Raw genomic sequence first — 17,434 nt, 5'->3', positions numbered from 1 at the left:
ATGCGGACACCCCACTCCCCTCTCGGCCACCCAAAAAGACTCTCTCACTGACCCTTGTCACCTGTGGGTGGAGGGACTTGCATGGCCGCTAGAGATTCTGTCCCTGAAGCCTGCTTGGATCTGCTCCTCTAGGTGCTACGCAGGCAAGGCAAGGCTGGGCTCTGCTCTGGGTCCGGTGTGCTACGGACCTTTTGCGTCAGGTTTTCAGGGCTCTCTGGAACAGAAATCTCATCTACTCCGTTGTTCTGTGGCTTCTTCTGCTCCAGAATTTGTTTGGAGTTCTTCTTTACAGATATTTATGGGCTGTGGGTTCGGAGCTAGCATGTGTGTGTCTTTCTACTCCACCATCTTGGCTCCTCCCCCCATTCCTCATATTTTCCACAGAAACAGCAGGTGTGTCCATGCTCTCAACCAAAACCACGCTGATCTAGTCTCAGACAGGACCACAATACTCAGCCAATCAGAAAGCAGCCTTTCTGCTTTCAATCAGGAGGCCTAAGCAGGATGTGAACCCTAAAATAATAGAAGGGACTTTCTCTAAGTAGGCACCTGAGCAGTAATAGGAAAGAACTGAAAGAACAGTAAAAGAAAAGAATAGGAAAGAAGAGTAAAATTCTGATGTAGAAAGGCTTGCTATAATATTATCATACATACATACTGCCCCCCCAATGGGTTATTCTGTATGCATTGTGGGTAATCACATGTTCAGTTCCATTGCAGCTGGGACCCATCCCCTATTACCCAATCCCTTCACAAACCACTCCTGCTTTTTTAATATTCATAATTTCTGTTATGCAACTGCATCTTTACCCTATAAAAATCAATCTTGCTTTCTCTGAAGCTGCTGGTTCCTCTTAGAACTTAGCCCTCTTCATGATCTCAACAAATACCTGTACTTGGATTAGAGGCAGTCTGACTGAATTCTTTGAGATGATTCTACCATAACACATCATAAAGCTGCAGTAGTTTTTGGCATCCCTGTGGGCAGAGCCTCTCTGACTGTGACACACACACACACACACACACACACACACACACACACACAACACACACACACTCCTCCCAACATGGAGCAGAGTCTCTGATCTGAATTCTTTGAGATGGTTCCATCACAATACACCATGAACCCAAAGCAGTTTCTGACTTGGCTTTAAATCTGACCTTTGACCCTTACTCCCTGTGTGACTTTGGGCAAGTCCAAAAAGAGAGAAAAAATCTGAGGAAGGAGAGCTGGTGAGGACAGGCCCAGTAGAGAGGCTGAAATCATCCATCATCTCTCTACATGGTAGAAGCTAGAAGAATGCAGATCTTTCTTCTCTCCCACTCTCACCAACTCACCTGTCCTTAACCCAGGCATGAAGGGTTGAAGAATGAGTCTCCACCAATCAGAAGAGAGTACCATGTAAGTGGCCCTTGGAGCCAACCCTTACACAGCTGAACTAGAAGACTTATGATCTACTCCTCATATCCTACTCACTTCTCCACATCTTTTAGGCTGACTTTTGTCTCTATCCTGCAACTGAAAGTGTTCTCTTCAAGGCATTCCAAGATGGCTTAGTAGCTAAAGCCAATGGCCTTTTCTCAACCCTGTCCTTCTTGGTTTCTTTACTATTGTGTTACTGTTGACTTTCTGCAACTCTTGGGGAATTTTTGCTTCCTTTTGTGTTCGGCCTTGAGGCCGATGGGCTACCCGAGTCTTACCTTTCACCTGTCGCAGGTCTTCGGTGGCCAAACCGGATAAACATATTGAGAGAAGAGACTTTCCAGAGTCGAACAAGGGTTAGGCTTTATTCAGGGTCTTGGTTACATGTGCAGGGTGAATTCTTCCTCAGGAGAGAGGAATCCTCCTCCTCCCAAGGGGCAAAGATCGTACAGCAAGAGAATGGGAGTGGGAGAGGGGAGGGACCCTCTGCCCTCTAAGGGCCCCTCAGCGCAAAGAGCGCATTCAGGCTTTCCTGTCCCTACTTAAGCTCTCCCGCTGCATAGTTTGCACCGGGCGTGCTCTCAGCCCTTTGTAAGTCAACAACAGGTGTGCTCAGACCATGGGCCAATCTCAAGGGCGGGATGCTCTCCCCAGCACATATCCCAGGGAGAAGAGGCGGAGACGCACGAGATAGCCCGTGTCTCACTCCTCAATTCCCAGCTGTTCCCTGGGGGGCCTCATGAGAACTCTGAGGTTAGAAGTCCTCACTTTTACCTGCCCGAGACTGTCCACACGGAACCGAGCTTACACCCCCAACAATCTCCCCTATTCCATCTCCCCCTCACTTAAAAAATCAGATCGTTATACCATACAGTTTATATAATAAATTTTGTGAGTTGAAAATTTCAAACGATTTTTGGAGTTATGAAGGTTTTTCAATTTTGGTATTGTCAAAGGTTTTTGTAAACTAAGATCTTAATTATTATTGTACAGCCCAAAATGCAGGAAGTGGAGAAATATAAGAGATGGTTTGACATTTTTAACTCTTATGCAAAGATTAACTTCATGTTCACACAGAACAAGTTCCAGGCAGAAAGGGCTGGGAAAGCCAGTCTGTGTATGTCACGACCTGGTGCTGAGGCTGGGCACTGGGCTGGATTCATTGTCAGATGAAGAGTTTTATCTTGTCAGGCTCAATTCTGGTGACATATTTGAACTTCACTTCTATGTTTAAAAATTGGAAATGCTTATGTCAGACTTGTACTGGAGAGCATCCAATAATTTTGGTAATTGCTTTGCTTCCTCCCCTCAGTCCCTCTCCCCAAAGAAAAGGATCTCCAACCCTTTGGCTGCTAAGAAGGTCTACAAGATTCAAACTCAGGTATATGTGGTAAAGAGCAGGGATTAAGGGAGAGGCCCAGACTGGTGAGTGGCTGTAGGGGCACCCTCAGGGGAGAGGAGAGAGGCAAACATGGGGGAAGGAGAGAGGTGGAATTGAGGTGGGAAGGGTAGGAGATGGGATACTGGAGGAGTCTCCTATTCCTTGACCCCAGTCACCTTTCCTCTGGTACTTTCTCCCTGGCCAGTGCCCTGCCAAAACCAGGATATGGTAGCAGTTAGTGGACAGATGGTGCAGGAGGCAGTTGGAAGCCTGAAAACTGTGGGGAGTTTGGGGACACAAAAGGATGAAACCAGATAGGAAGGGCTGAGGAGCCAAGTGGGCCCATCAAAGACAGTTCCGTGTAGAATGCAGATGTGAAGTGGACATTGTATCCTCCTCCCTGACCTCTGTTCATAATGAACCTGTTGTCTTGTCTGACTTCCCCCATGCCCAGGGACTGCCTTCTGGTTCAGCACCTTAACACAGACTCAGGAAGGCCCAGAATCCCAAGGGCCCAGTACAAAGAAACAAAATTCCCAAGATATTAAAGTAAGCCAGTCTTTATTGAGGGGAGATAGTTACAAATTGAAGGGTCATCAGAGAGGATGATGGAAACAGGTCTGCTGGGCTCCTAGGAGGGCATGAGCATCATGATGGGGTCCCAGAAAGAATGGGCTACCCCTTCCCAAACCAGCAGAGTATGGTGAGTTTTTATAGAGTTCTCTGGGTCTAGGAGGACTAGACACTGGGGCAGCAACCAAGGAGCCTGGAGCTGGTTCTGATTCATGCTGGTGGGGGGAGAAAAGGCTCCTGGGTCATTGGAGGTCAGAGGGTGTTCACAGTCCCTTTTGGCAGAAAAGGAACTTTGGGTGATTCCTGTTGGTTTCACACTGACAGGGTGACTTCACTTTCCTGTCAGTTTAGAGCTTCCCTGGGGTTTCTTCATTGAGCTGTGTCAGGGAGGTGACTGTATTCTTTACACTAAGATCTTTCTAGGAACTAGACGGGAGAGTGGTGAGGCTCTAAGCAGGGAGACTACTGGCACGAGGTCAGCAGTGTGGCTCATCCCAAGTGTCCACCTTAGGCAAAGCCCTAGGTGTCCTAGCTTCATGAAGCCTTGGGAAATAGTTGGCATCTGTCCTTGGAAATGAGGCCCTAAGAGCATATGAGAGAAATGGAAGAAATTTTGAGATCATTTATGAGAATGACAATGTCTTCATACATGTATACATATATAACTCTAACCCCTAAATGACAATGTATCAAAATGTGTTTTACAATGTATCAAAATGTGTTTTACAATGTATCGATCAGAATGTATTACAATGTACAATTAAAATGTATCAAAATACACTCAGGACAGAATAAAAAACTTAGGCCTGAGATGCCCTGATTCAGTTGTTGCACAGCAAGGTGGAGGAAAGGGAATGAGATCCCACGTTTCTCCTCTTTCTTTAGCTTTACAAAGAAGCAGAGCTGACATCCAGGAGTAAGGAGGGGTTCCTAATGAACCTTGTTTGAGCTAGTCTTTGTTCCGCCGCAGCCAATGAGAACTCGAGGGGCTGTAACGTCACTCGTTACTAGCTGGTCCAGTTAGGGAAGATTCTTGTTCTAGGAAAAAGGAAAAAGAAACTCAGGCTTTCTCTTAAAGCTGGGTACTTCCCAGTAGGTGGTCAAATTCTGTGATCATCCTCCGCCCTGAAATCCTACGAACCTTGGACTTGTCTGAGCTCTGAGTTATAGGAAGCAAGGGATAGGATGGAGCTTCTGTATATACGGGTGCTTAACCGTGTTTGTGTCCTGGACCCTTTCCACTGTCTGATAACCACTAGGGACCCCTTTGAGGAATAAAGCTTTTAAATACATCAATAAAGCACATAGAATGGCACAGAAAGCCAATAACAGAAATAAAGACGTGATTCCTCACCCTAGCACTCCACTCCCTGACATGGACCCCCTGACAGCCTTTCTTGAATCCCTGGGGCGAGGAAGAGCCCGGGTTCAGATTTGCTGTAGAGTGGTAGTTATGCCCCTACCAACCTCCAAGTGGCTCCTGCTACTAGCGCCCCTCATTGGCCAGTTAGACCTCCATCTAGGGGAGTTCCCCCCCTAGCCCCCCCCCCCCCCCCCCCCGCGCGCCTTGCCATCTGCACAATTATAATAATCCCAGCCTCATGTCTAATCTTACAAGGTGGACTCCTGTAGTCCCTGGAGGTGGTCTGGGAAAAGGTTCCTATGTCCGAGCAGGAATGGAGCTCGACTCGGAAGCCAGGCGCGGAAGCAGGATTTTAATTTCCCCGAGGCTGCTGTAAACTCGTGCGGCTGGATGGATGTGTGTGGGACGCTGATGCAGCCAATTCATCACGCAGGCAGATTTCAGCCGGCTTTCATCTGCCTCCAACCTCCTGGATCGAAGGTCCTCCCTTCTCTCCCCTGTCCCTTCCCCAACCTCTCTTCTACCATTAACCTCTCCAGTCAGAGCGTTTTCCGTGACAAAGTTGACCTATGGATGCGGGGGGCTGCGTGCCTCGATGTGCACGGTTCCGATCGCCCCGATATTTCCTTCATCTTTTCAGAAAGAACTCTCTCCCCAGTCGTCTTCCTCTCCTCTCTTCCTTTCAGCTTCCCTTTATGTTCCCTACCCCGTCTCTCTCGCAGAATCTCAGCCTGTTAGATGGTGTTTTAGAGATGAGCGACCCGAGGTTCAGAGACAGCAGATAACTAGCCCGAGGTCACACAGCAACGACCTAAAGTCTCCTGCCTACGGGGGCGCTGTGCTTTCTCATCACCCCTTTGCTGGTTAGAGCAGGGAAGCTTTCCGATTAGATGAAGGAGGGTGGGAGGTGGGGAAGAGGAGCTGAATGCCTTCCAGCTAAGGACTTTCCTGAACCTCCCCTCGCGAGAGGAAGCCAAGGGTGGAATTCTTGATCCTTGTCCTATTTCTGGAGAAGAGGAGGGTTCACGTGATCAGACCCTCCCACCCCAGGCGGGATCTAGGCAAATTTAAGGCGGCTTCAACCCACAACTGTCTGAATTTGGCGCCCTCTGCTGGCCAAAGGTAATCTGTTCCGCCTCTTGGTCGAACAAGGTCCTATCCATGGAAAGGGATCTTTGGAACTTTGTCTCGGGAGAAAGTGCTAGGATTGGGACCCCACAATGCTTCCCTCCTCATCCTTTCTGCATACATTCTGCTTCTACAGAAGCTTTACATTTCAAACAATGGAAGCGATCAATTTTATCTTTTATTATTGTCTCCCTGCCTTGCTTGCTTCAGAATCCATCTGTTACCGGAGGCTTTAAAATGAATACGAGCTCTCCAACAACTGAAATTAAAATGACATGATCTTTAGTATTTAGGTCACATGCCTATTTTGAACTTGTAGCTGGTGGCATAAGATGCTGGTCCCAGGCTTATCTCTCTCAGACCGCTGTCCTGTTTTCTCAGTAATTCTCAGATATGGAGTTTGTCTTTTAAAAATTAAATATTTCAATTATCTTTTTAATTAAAATTTAAAAATAAAACTTATTTCAATTATCAAGAATTTTTTTCTTCCTTCCACCTTCCCTCCCTCAGTGTCCTTCCCCAATAAGAAAGAAAACCAAAGCCCTTGCAATAAAAAGACACAAGTCAAACAAACAAATTTCTGCTGTTGGAAATGTCCAAAGATGTGTCTCATTCTTGAGTCCATCATCTGAGGTGGATGTCATTCTCCATCGATGGTCCTCTGGAACCAGGATTGGCCATTGTATTTATTGGAATTTGTAAGGTTTCAAAATGGGTTATTTTAACTATGTAGTTCTTGTACCAAGCTTCCCTGGTCTCTCTGAAACAATCTCTTTCGTCATCAGTCACACCACATTTAGCCAAGTCTGAAACAGGTGCATACTGCTTTAGTTTCCAGTTTTTTGCCATTAAAAAGGTGTTAAAATATGTATGTATGTATGTATGTATGTATGTATGTATACACACATATAGGTTCATATATTTGGTTAAACTTTTCTTCTTTCTTTGATCTCTTTGGGGTTCATACCTGGAAGTGCTCCTGCTGGGTAAAAGGACACCTAGAACAGTCTTGGAGACACAGCTCCAAACTGCTTTTCATTATGACTGGCCAATTCACAGCCTCACCCAAAGGGCACCAACAGGCCTGTCTCCCTGCAGCCCCTTCACATTAGTCATTTTCTTTTCTGGACAGCCTAGAATTCTTAACAGAATTGCCTGGTCCTTCTCTCCCCTGTAGATGGCGCCAGAAAGCAGCCTTTCCTACTAATCCTCAGCTGCTGGAAGTTAGCAGAGAGACTTTTTTAGTCTAAGATGCCTCTTTCAGGTTCGCTTTTGACTCTGTCCCTGCCATCCTTTTTCTTAAACTCAAATCAGGCAACATTTCAGGCTTCCTTCCTCAGGCAGCTGTTTTCTGGCTGTTTCAGTTCATGTCAGATGGCTTTGGTGCTGCTGCCACTCTCTCCCTGCCTGTGTCAGGATCATCCACACCTTTTCTCTGTGTCCCTCCCTCTGCCTCTCTCCTCCCTCTCTCTAGGTCTCCCTCTCTCTGTTTCTGTGGCCCTGTCTCTCCTCACTCCCTTCTCTATCAGCACTTGCTTGACTTTGTTTCTTAGCACTTTCTTTTGGGCAGCACCATCTCTAGGGCCCTGGACCTGTGATACCTACAATGGCTTCCTGCATCCCTCCAGTTAACAAAGCTAAGGTCACTGAATTCCACTCCCCCTGTACCCTGAAACCTGTAGACTTAAAATTATATTAAAACTTGTATTAAGCAAGAGGGATATGTTTGCTTTGCATCCTGAGTTATTTTCTCTTTCTCTGTCCCTCTCCTATTTGAATGACTGGGGGGATTTTCACTTGCAGGCATGGTTGTTGATGATTGGGGCTGATAACTCAGATCAGAGACTAAGAGCGCCCTGCTACCTCAGGCATCCACTCAAGCTCTTTTCTGAACATCAGTCCCCTCTGCATCTTAACCACATGGTTGAGGGTCTGCCTGATGACCTCCAAGGAGAAGGGAGCTATGACTTCCAGGGGAGTGCCAGCACATTTCTAGACAGACCTAATCCTCGGGTGAAATTGGCCTCCCTGAAATGTTCCCTCAGGTCTCATTTCTACCAACTTGAACTCCTCTGAGTCTGTTTCTGAACAATTCTTCAAATACTTAGAGACAACCATCTTCTCCCTTGAGTATCTTCTCCTACGAAAACATCTCCAATTCCTTCCCCCAATCTTCCATAGCAAGGTCTATGGTTCACTCGCCATTCTGCTCCTCATCTTCTGGACACATTCCTCTGGACACCGTGTCCAAGACTAAGCATAATCCTCCAGATGTGGCCTGACCAAGGCAGTGTCTTGCAGTACTACTCTTTAGAGGAGTCTGGGGGGAGGGGAGAACAAGGAAATCTCTTAGGACAATCTTAGCAGCTGAGGGAGAGAAAGACTGAGGAGGCTGGATCCTAATCTTTCACAAGGGAGATGTCATGGAAAGGATGGAAAAATCTCTGTACTTGTCTCTATTTTCCCTAGAAAACTGGCACATCAGACAGCTGTGCAGTGGAGAAGGTAACCCAATGGAAAATGACCAAGGTTGGGGTTTTTAGGAGAATTTTTTAAAGCTCCATTGGGATCAAAAGAAGAAAGATGGGAGAGAAATTGGACTGAAGGGTCTGGTAGCAGAAAATGCTAAGAAACAGAATTATCCAGCTCTTTCCTTGCCTTTCCACACAGTGCTGATTCCAACATGTGCTGAAGGGTTGAAGTGTATTTCCCCAGGGGAGGCTCATTCAGGACTGTCTTTAGGCCAGTCTTAAATTCTTTGAGAGGATTAAATTTGTAATGAAAGGATGGAGGTGCAAATCTCAGTTTTGCTGCTTCCTATCTTTATGATCTTGGAAGAGTCTCTCAACATCTGTAAAATAAAAGAGATTATCTCTAAGATCCTTTCCAGGGGTAACTTGATGTTCTCCTTAAAAATTAAATATAGTTTCCTTGTAGGGTGATGAGGTAAGAAAGGGGGAAAATCCCATTAAATGTACCCAGGTTCTTTGTTTCTGACAAAAAGGTTACTAGGAATTCATGGCTTCATACTTCAGGCGGTTCAGAACCAACCTTATGCTGAAATAGTACTTCTCCCCATGTTAATAATAAAGATTGAGTTTTGTCTTGCCCTCTGTTCCATTTGGGGTATTCTTGGCAGAGATACTGGAGGGGTTGCCATTTCCTTCACCAATTCATTTTTTCAGATGAGCAAATTGAGGCAAATAGAGTTAAGTGACTTGCCCAGGGCCACACAACTAGTAAAATGTCTGATGCCTGGCTTGGAATTGAGGTCTTCCTGGCTCTAGGACCCGAGTCCTGTCCTCTGGGAAATCTAACTGCCCCTTTTTTGGTGAGACAAAATCTTCTACTGTGATTCCACATTCCATTTACTGGATTCTGATATATTCTTTTTTCTTGGGCACCTTGCTTGCTTAGGTACAAGTCCTGGGGAGTTTACATGACTTGCCTGAGTCACAGCTGGGATGGAGGTCATTAAATTTGAGATAGCAAGGCCCCACTCTAAATCAGACTGAAGATTTCTTCAGTCCTCAGACGACCTCAAATTTGGGTGGGGACATTTTCTTTCCAACTTCTAATGAGGGAGAAAGGGTCACACTGAGGAGGCCTGGGGCCTGGAAGGTCAGCAGGGAGGGGTGAGGGTGGAGGCCTTCTTTTTCTTTTTGTTTTTCTTTTTAAATTATTTTATTTGTTTTCAGTGTTTTACAATCACTTCCATATATCTTAGATATTTTCCCCCTCCCTCCCCACTCCTTCCTCCCTCCTTCCCCAAGACATGTAATCTTATATAGGTTCTACACATACATTCCCATTAAATACATTCTCACCTTAGTCATATTGCATAGAAGAATTGAGATGAATGGGAGAGACCATAAAACAAAACAAAACAAAATATGATACAAGAGAAAATGGTCTGATTCATTCTCTGATGCAGTTCCATAGTTCTTTCTCTGAATGTGGAAGGTGTGTTGTCTCAAGAGTCCATTGGGAATTTTTTAGGTCCTTGCATTGCAATGAAGTACTAAGTCTACCAGAAAAATTCCTTGCACACTGTCATTGTTGCTGTGTACAAAGTTCTCCTAGTTCTGCTCCTTTCACTCAGCAACAGTTCATATAAGTCTTTCCAGGCCTCTCTGAAGTCTTCCTGTTCATCATTTCTTATAGCACAATAGTATTCCATTACATTCATATACCACATTTATTCAACCATTCCCCAACATCCCTTTGATTTCTAGTTTTGGGCCACCACAAAGAGAGCTGCTATAAATATTTTTGTACATGTGGGACCCTTGCTTATTTTTATGATCTCTTTGGGATAAATTCCTAGAAACAATACTGCTGGGTCAAAGGGTATGTACATTTTTGTAGTCCTTTGGACATACTTCCAAAGCGCTCTGCAGAATGGCTGGATCAGCTCACAGCTCCACCAACAATGAATTAGTATTCCAACTCTCCCACATGTTCTCCAACATTTATCATCTTCCTGTTTTGTCATGTTAGCCAATCTGATAGGTGTGATGTGGTACCTCAGAGTTGTTTTGATTTGCATCTGTCTAATCAATAGTGATTTAGAGCATTTTTTCATATGACTATAGATAGCTTTAATTTCTTCCTCTGAAAACTGCCTGCTCATATCCTTTGACCATTTATCAATTGGGGAATGATTTGTATTCTTGTACATTCAATTCTCTATATATTTTAGAAATGAAGCCTTTATCACAGACACTAGTGCAAAAATTCTTTCCCAGTTTTTTGCTTCCCTTCTAATCTTGGTTACTTTGGATTTGTTTGTGCAAACCCTTTTTAATTTAATGTAAGCAAAATTATCCATTTTGCACTTCATAATGTGCTCTCTCTCTCTTGTTGGGTCAAAAATTTCTCCATTTTCCATAAATCTGACAAATGCACTACTCCTTGCTCCCCTAATTTGTTTATAGTATCAGTCTTTATACCTATATCATGTATCCATTTGGACTTTAATCTTGTGTATGGTGTCAGGTACTGGTCTATGCCCAGTTTCCACCATACTGTTAGCAGTTTTCCCAGCAATTTTTGTCAAACAGTGAGTTCTTATCCCAGAAACTTGTGTCCTTGGGTTTATCAAACAGTAGATGGCTATATTCATTGACTGCTGTGTCTTGAGTACCTAACCTATTCCACTGATCTACTCCTCCATTTCTTAGCCAGTACCAAGTGGTTTTGATGATTGCTGTTTTATAACACAATTTGAGATCTGGTAGGGCTAGGCCACCTTCTCTAGCATTTCTTTTCATTAGTTCCCTTGATATTCTGGCCTTTTGCTCTTCCAGATGAATTTTGATATTATTTTTTCTAGCTTTAGAAAATAATTATCTGGTAGTTTGATTGGTATGGCACTGAAGAAGTAAATTAATTTAGGTAGAACTGTCATTTTTATTATATTGGCTCAGCTTACCCACAAGCAACTTATGTTTTTCCTCTTGCTTAGACCTGACTTTATTTGTGTAGAAAGTATTTTGTAATTGTGTTCATATATTACCTGGGTTTGTTTTGACAGGTAGACTCCCAGATATTTTATAGTGTTTATAGTAGCTTTAAATGGGATTTCTCTTTCTATTTCTTGCTGTTGGGTTTTGTTAGTAATATATAGAAAAGCAGAAGATTTAAATGGGTTTATTTTGTCACCTGCAACTTTGCCAAAGTTGTTTATTATTTCAAGTAGTTTTTTACTTGATTCTCTGGGATTCTCTAAATAGATCATCATATGTGTTGGGGTTGGAAGCTCAATTCCATGTGGACAGTCTTGGGTGGGTAAAAGTGGGAACTTCTAAATCTTAGAGCTCTCACGAGACCCCCCCAGGAAAAGGCTGGGAATCGAGGTGAACCGAGCTATCTCGTGTATTTCCGCCTCTTCCCGTGAGAAACGTGATGGGAGAGAGATCTCCCTGCCCTCGAGATTGTCCCGGATCTGGGCACACTATTGTTATCTAACAGCATGGTATTTAGATGCAAACTATGCGACTGGAGAGTTAAGTAGGATTAGGGAAACCTGAAAGCTCTCTTAGCACATGAGGAGCCAAAGAGGACACAAGGCTCCGCTTTTCCTCTTCTCCTTCTCTCCCCTCCCCCTCTCTCCCCGCTTGTACTTCTACTTCCAATCTCTTATTGTAAGATCTTTGCCTCCTTGGGAGATTCTTCTATCCCTCCTAAGGAAGAATCCCCTGCACTTGTAACTAGACCCTGAAATAAAGCTCAACCCTTGTTCGACTCTGGAACGTCCTTTCTCTCATACGAGCATCTGGTTTGGCCAACCGAAGACCTCGGGAGGTGAGGTAAGAAGACTCGGGTAGCCCACAGGCCTCTAGGCCTGGCACATATGATCTGTAAAAAGTGAAAACTTAGTTTCTTCTTTGCGTATTCTAATTCAATTTCTTTTTCTTCTCTTATTGCTAAAGCTAACATTTCTAGTACCACATTGAATAATAATGGTGATAATGGACATCCTTGTTTCTCCCCTGATCTTATTGGAAATGCATCTAGCTTCTCCCCATTGTATATAATGCTTGCTGATGGTTTTAGGTGGATACTGCTCATTATTTTATGGAAAGATCCATTTATTCCTCTGATCTCCAGTGTTTTCAATAGGAATGGGTGTTGTATTTTGTTAAAAGCTTTTTCTGCATCTATTGAGATAATCATATGGTTTCTGTTGTTGATATGATCAATAATGCTAATAGTTTTCCTAATATTGAACCAGCCCTGTATTCCTAGTATAAATCCTACCTGATCATGATGTATTATTCTCATGTTAAGTTGCTGTATTCTTTTTACTAATATCTTATTTAAAATTTTTGCATCTATATTCATTAGAGAAATTGGTATATAATTCTTTTCTTTGTTTTGGATCTTCTTAGTTTAGGTATCAGAATTTGGTAGGACTACTTCCCCAATTTCCCCAAATAGTTATATAGTATTGGAATTAACTGTTCTTTAAATGTTTTATGGAATTCACTTGTAAATCCATCTGGCCCTGGAGATTTTTTCCTAGGGAGTTCATTGATGGCTTGTTCAATTTCTTTTTCTGAGATGGGGTTATTTAAATATTCAACTTTCTCTTTTGTTAATCTGGGCAATTTATATTTTTTTAAAATAATCATCCATCTCATTTAGATTGTCGAATTTATGGACATACAGTTGGGCAAAGTAATTTCTAATTATTGTTTTAATTTCCTCCTCATTGGAAGTGAGTTTACCCCTTTCATTGTTGATATTGGTAATTTGGTTTTCTTCTTTCCTTTTTTTAAATCAAATTGACCAAAGGCTTATCAATTTTATTGTTTTTTTCATAAAACCAACTCAGTTTTATTTATTAGTTCAATAATTTTCTTAATTTCAATTTTATTAATCTTTCCTTTGGTTTTCAGTATTTCCAATTTGGTATTTACTTGGGGATTTTCAATTTGTTCATTTTCTAGCTTTTTCTACTGCATTCAGGGGGCTTCTTTTTCTCTGGTTCAGGCTGGGGTCACAAGAGCCGTGGGCTTCCAGAGTGATAATGGGACGGACGGAGACTGGGGGCTGCGTAGAATTAGAATCTGTTCTAGAAAAAGGGTGCTTAAAGATCGAGATTTCTTCCGTGTCCGTTTCAGGCATGGTGTCCTAACCTGCGCATGATCATTCCGCCCAATCTTGCTATTGGCTGGCAGGCACTGTGTGAAGCCAACCAGAAGTGAGGGATTTGTCCCTCTCTAAACCCAGCACAAACAGGTCTCAGGTGTTGAACCTATGGACCATGCCTATGGACTGTGGAGCGCTATATGTTCTCTCTCTTTTTATTGGAGATCCTGACCCAGCCAGAGACCTGGGCGAGGAAGTAGAGAACAGTATTAAGGAGCTGCCTGGAGACTGGACAAAGCATCCAGGGCTAGGCGTGTGGCTGGGATGGGGAAGCGCAGGGAGCGTCTCCCCCGAACCTGCTCCTTCACGTCAGGTGCAGTCCGGGTGGTGCTGAAGGGAAGAAGCCGGGAATAAGCCTGTGTGTGCGAGACTGGGAGAGCAGTAACCCTAACCCTTAGCTGGGCATTGGCGCTGTGGGGCATTAGTGTTGGCCTCTTGTTTGGGGAGGGATGAGTGGGGAGTACATGGAACATTGAGGTAGAGGAGCCGCCAGGATGGAGAATGGGCGCGACAGTCTTGGGGATGTTAAGAAGGATCAGAGTTATCTGGGAGCCCCCCGAATCCAGGGGGGAGGACAGAGAATCAGGAACAGCTTTGTTAGAGAGCTTCACGGAGGATCGCGGGGGCGGGTGGGATGGAGCTGGGGGCAGGTGAGTACACAAAGTGGGGTTCTGGGGCTGAGGAGTGTGAGAGACCCGGGACCCGAACCTGAGGTAGGGACAGGGAGAGGGGGCGGGGTCCAGGAGAAGGGCACTGGGACCTGTCTGCGTAGTCAGTGACGGCGATGGGCGGATCTCCAAGCCCTAGAGTCCTGTAGTTATGAGAATTAGAAGCGCTGGGCACAGTATGCCATCAGCCTCGGCGCGGAGGGCTGGGATGCCGGGTGCGGACGTGGGGGTCAGGGTTAGGGGTCCGGAGTCATGGATCACGCCTCGGTCCCTGCCCTGACCCCGGCCGCGTCCCCACGTCCCAGCCCCTCACTCCCTGAGGTATTTCCACACCGCTGTGACCGGGCCCGGGCTCGGGGAGCCGCGGTTCCTCTCCGTGGGCTATGTGGACGATCAGCAGTTTGTGCGCTTCGACCCCGACAGCACAGGTCCGAGGGAGGAGCCGCGGTCTGTGTGGATAGAGGGGGTGGTCCAGGAGGATCCGGAGTAGTGGGAGGGGCAGACACGGATCCACGGGGCGACAGCACAGAATTACCGAGTGGGCCTGGAGAACCTGCGCATTTAGGGTTAGGGTTAGGGTTAGGGTTACCCTAAAGAGATCTCTTGACTTGGCTGAAGTATGGGGAGGAACAGCCCCAGGACGAGGAGTTCATTTAGACCAGACCTGCAGAAGATGGCATCTTTCAGAAGTGGGCAGCTGTGTATGTGACCTCCGGCTAGGAAGGGAAATACACCTGCTGAGTTCAGCACTAGGGGCTCTCTGAGTCCCTCACCCTGCAGTGGGGTAAGGACAGTGAGGACGGTCTGGGAAAAGACCACCTCCCTCCTCAAAGGACCAGAGGGAGGGGAGTTACTGGGAAACATAGAGGAGGGGCTAGTGACTCTCAGGCCAGACAGAGATCAGGGCCTCTCACTTCCCTTTTCCATTTCAGAGCCACAGTCCTCATCCACCAGGCTTATTGTGGGGGGCATTGCTGCTGCCCTCCTCCTCCTTGCTGCAGTCATTGCCGGAGTTGTGATCTGAAAAAAGAGGAATTCAGGTAAGCAGGACTGGGAGGGGGGGTCCCTAGGGAGCAGGTACCATGGAGATCCAGGCTTCCCCTGACCCAGCAACTTGTCTTTCTGTCCCCAAGTTCTCTTTCCCTTCTAAGGAGCTATCAGATGGGCCCTAAAAGTGTAGATAAACAAATCCCTAACTAGAAGCCATTTCTCTGGAGGATACCTGGCAGGGGTGTCACAGGCTGGCTGAGTGGGGAATCTGCTTCAGCCTCAGATCAGACATGAATATGGGGATCTCTGCCTGAGGGGTTGGTGGGTATGTCCCCAGCGCATTTAGGGTTAGGGTTAGGGTTACGGTTAGGGTTAGGGTTCGGGTTAAGGTTGTAGTCCAGCCCTAGGAGCCCCTGGAGGCAGGCCTAGAGAGGGGGAGGTACCCATTTGGGGGCCTTTTCTCTCTTCCCCTTGGGTCTAGAGCCAAGACTGGAGTGGGGGATGAGGGTGCAGTCCCAGTTGTAATTTATTATGTCTCCAGGACAAACCACTGAACTTCTGAGACCTTAGTGTGGTCTCTTCTCCTTCCCTCTTCACTGGGATTTTTTTTTTCCTTTTCCAGGTGGAAAAGGAGGCAATTATGTTCAGCCTGCAGGTAAGTGGAGGGTAGACATGGAGGGTAGAAAGAAGGGGCCAGGCCATGGTGTCTCTGGGACCTGAGCAATGAGAAGGCAGAGGAGAGGCTTAGCCCAATAGCCTTCCCTTGGTGTTCCCTTCCCTTCCCATACCCTAGTTCTGGGATGCATGTCTCTGACTGGGTTGTTTCCCTCCTTTGTCTACAGACAATGACAGAGCACAGGGGCCTGATGTCTCTCTCACAACCAAAGGTGAGACTGGGAGCCTGGGAGGAGAGAGGGGTCAAGCAAAGAGGAGGGTCTGTGGGAGGTTGGGCTGAGGATTGGCTGGGTGGTGAGGCAGACCCTTCAGAATGATGAGAGGCTAGAGGCCAGAGGGCACTTGGAGGATCCCCATGAATCTGTCTTTCCTTTTTCAGCTTGAGAGAATTTTCTGGCATGGACCTGAGATAGAAAACCAGTCTGCAGTCCCCAGGTTGTTCTGTTGACCCCTGGCCTCTCTCCCCAGCACTGGCCCCTGGGACTGGAGCTCCCTGCTTGGGCCTTAGTCTGGAGAAGAATTCATGGACTCAAGCATTGCTAAGATCAAGGTAGGAAAGACTTATTACGCTTTTCAGCAGGCGTGAGTTCTGAGGGAACCTTCAACCTTAGAGGGGTAGATGTAAAGTTTATATAGGATATTCTGTAGCAAAACATGTGCCAAGTATGCTAGCTGGTGATTCAGGGCTGGATCAGGGAGTGGTTAAGGAGTAGTTAGTTCTTAAAGGAACATGAACTTTTACTTTGCAGGTATTTTACCCAGAATCATCAGGAAACAGCCCAAGGGGAAGGGGGCTATAAGGAGGTGTGATGTTAGGCCTGATACCTTCCTAAGTCAACTAGCAGTCAGGACTGACTCAGGAATACCAGGCTGCTCTCATCAAAGTCTTATTAGACAAGATACATGTAAGGGGGTATATGTACGTCTAAGTCTAGGATACGTATGATTGGTCAGTGAGTAGTTAATGTCGTTATGACAGCCAACTGAGCCAGTACACAGCTGGTTCAGACTAATAAATCCTATAGGTGCAGCTGGCTACTATAGCAGGAAGGGAGGTAATGGTTGTTGCTAAGGCAGGCTGTGTCCTTGGGCTGGGGAGAAACTGCCTGGGATGGTGTTTTGAGACTAGGAAGAAATGTGATTTTAGAACTGGGGCCTAAGCACATGCATCCAAGCACCCCATCAGGATCATCCCTGGACTCTACTGGCCCAAGCCTAGGCAGCATTATCAGGGCCCTCACTGTGTTCTCCAAGGAGAGGTTTGGGAATGAGCCTCCTTCATGTGTGCCCCCGCCCTGACCTCTGGGGTCTCTATCTGACCACCAAACAGCCTGATGAATCACTGCTCTGCAGTCTTCAGCTTTTCTCCACAATCTCAGCTCAGCTTCACATTGTGGGGGATTGTGGGGGACAAAATGACATGTGGAGATGTTCTGGCCACATGAAGGGAAAAATAAATGAACGTTTGGATGCACCCAAGAACCCCTATATTTGCTCTGCTAAGTCTAGGAGTGCAAGTTGGGGCTGGGCTCAGAGGGGAAGGAGCCTGGGTGGGGGCAGATGTTTGTCTTTGATTT

The 17,434-nt window shown here is 45.9% G+C and overlaps 1 long non-coding RNA gene across 1 annotated transcript; it reads right to left on the bottom strand.

The window, feature by feature from the left end:
• Window positions 1-3,348: 3,348 nt before the first annotated feature.
• LOC140532325 (uncharacterized) lies at window positions 3,349-5,781 on the bottom strand. Its single transcript, XR_011976456.1, has 2 exons — window positions 4,993-5,781; window positions 3,349-4,415 (listed from the first exon to the last, which is right to left on the bottom strand). It is a non-coding gene; the product is annotated as an uncharacterized lncRNA (long non-coding RNA).
• Between the last annotated feature and the right edge of the window lie 11,653 nt (window positions 5,782-17,434).

The sequence above is a fragment of the Notamacropus eugenii genome, chromosome 3 (genome assembly GCF_028372415.1).
Source record: "Notamacropus eugenii isolate mMacEug1 chromosome 3, mMacEug1.pri_v2, whole genome shotgun sequence".
Lineage (NCBI taxonomy): Eukaryota > Metazoa > Chordata > Mammalia > Diprotodontia > Macropodidae > Notamacropus > Notamacropus eugenii.
Note: the sequence above shows the minus strand (reverse complement) of the source record. Positions and strands in the feature narration are given on the sequence as shown.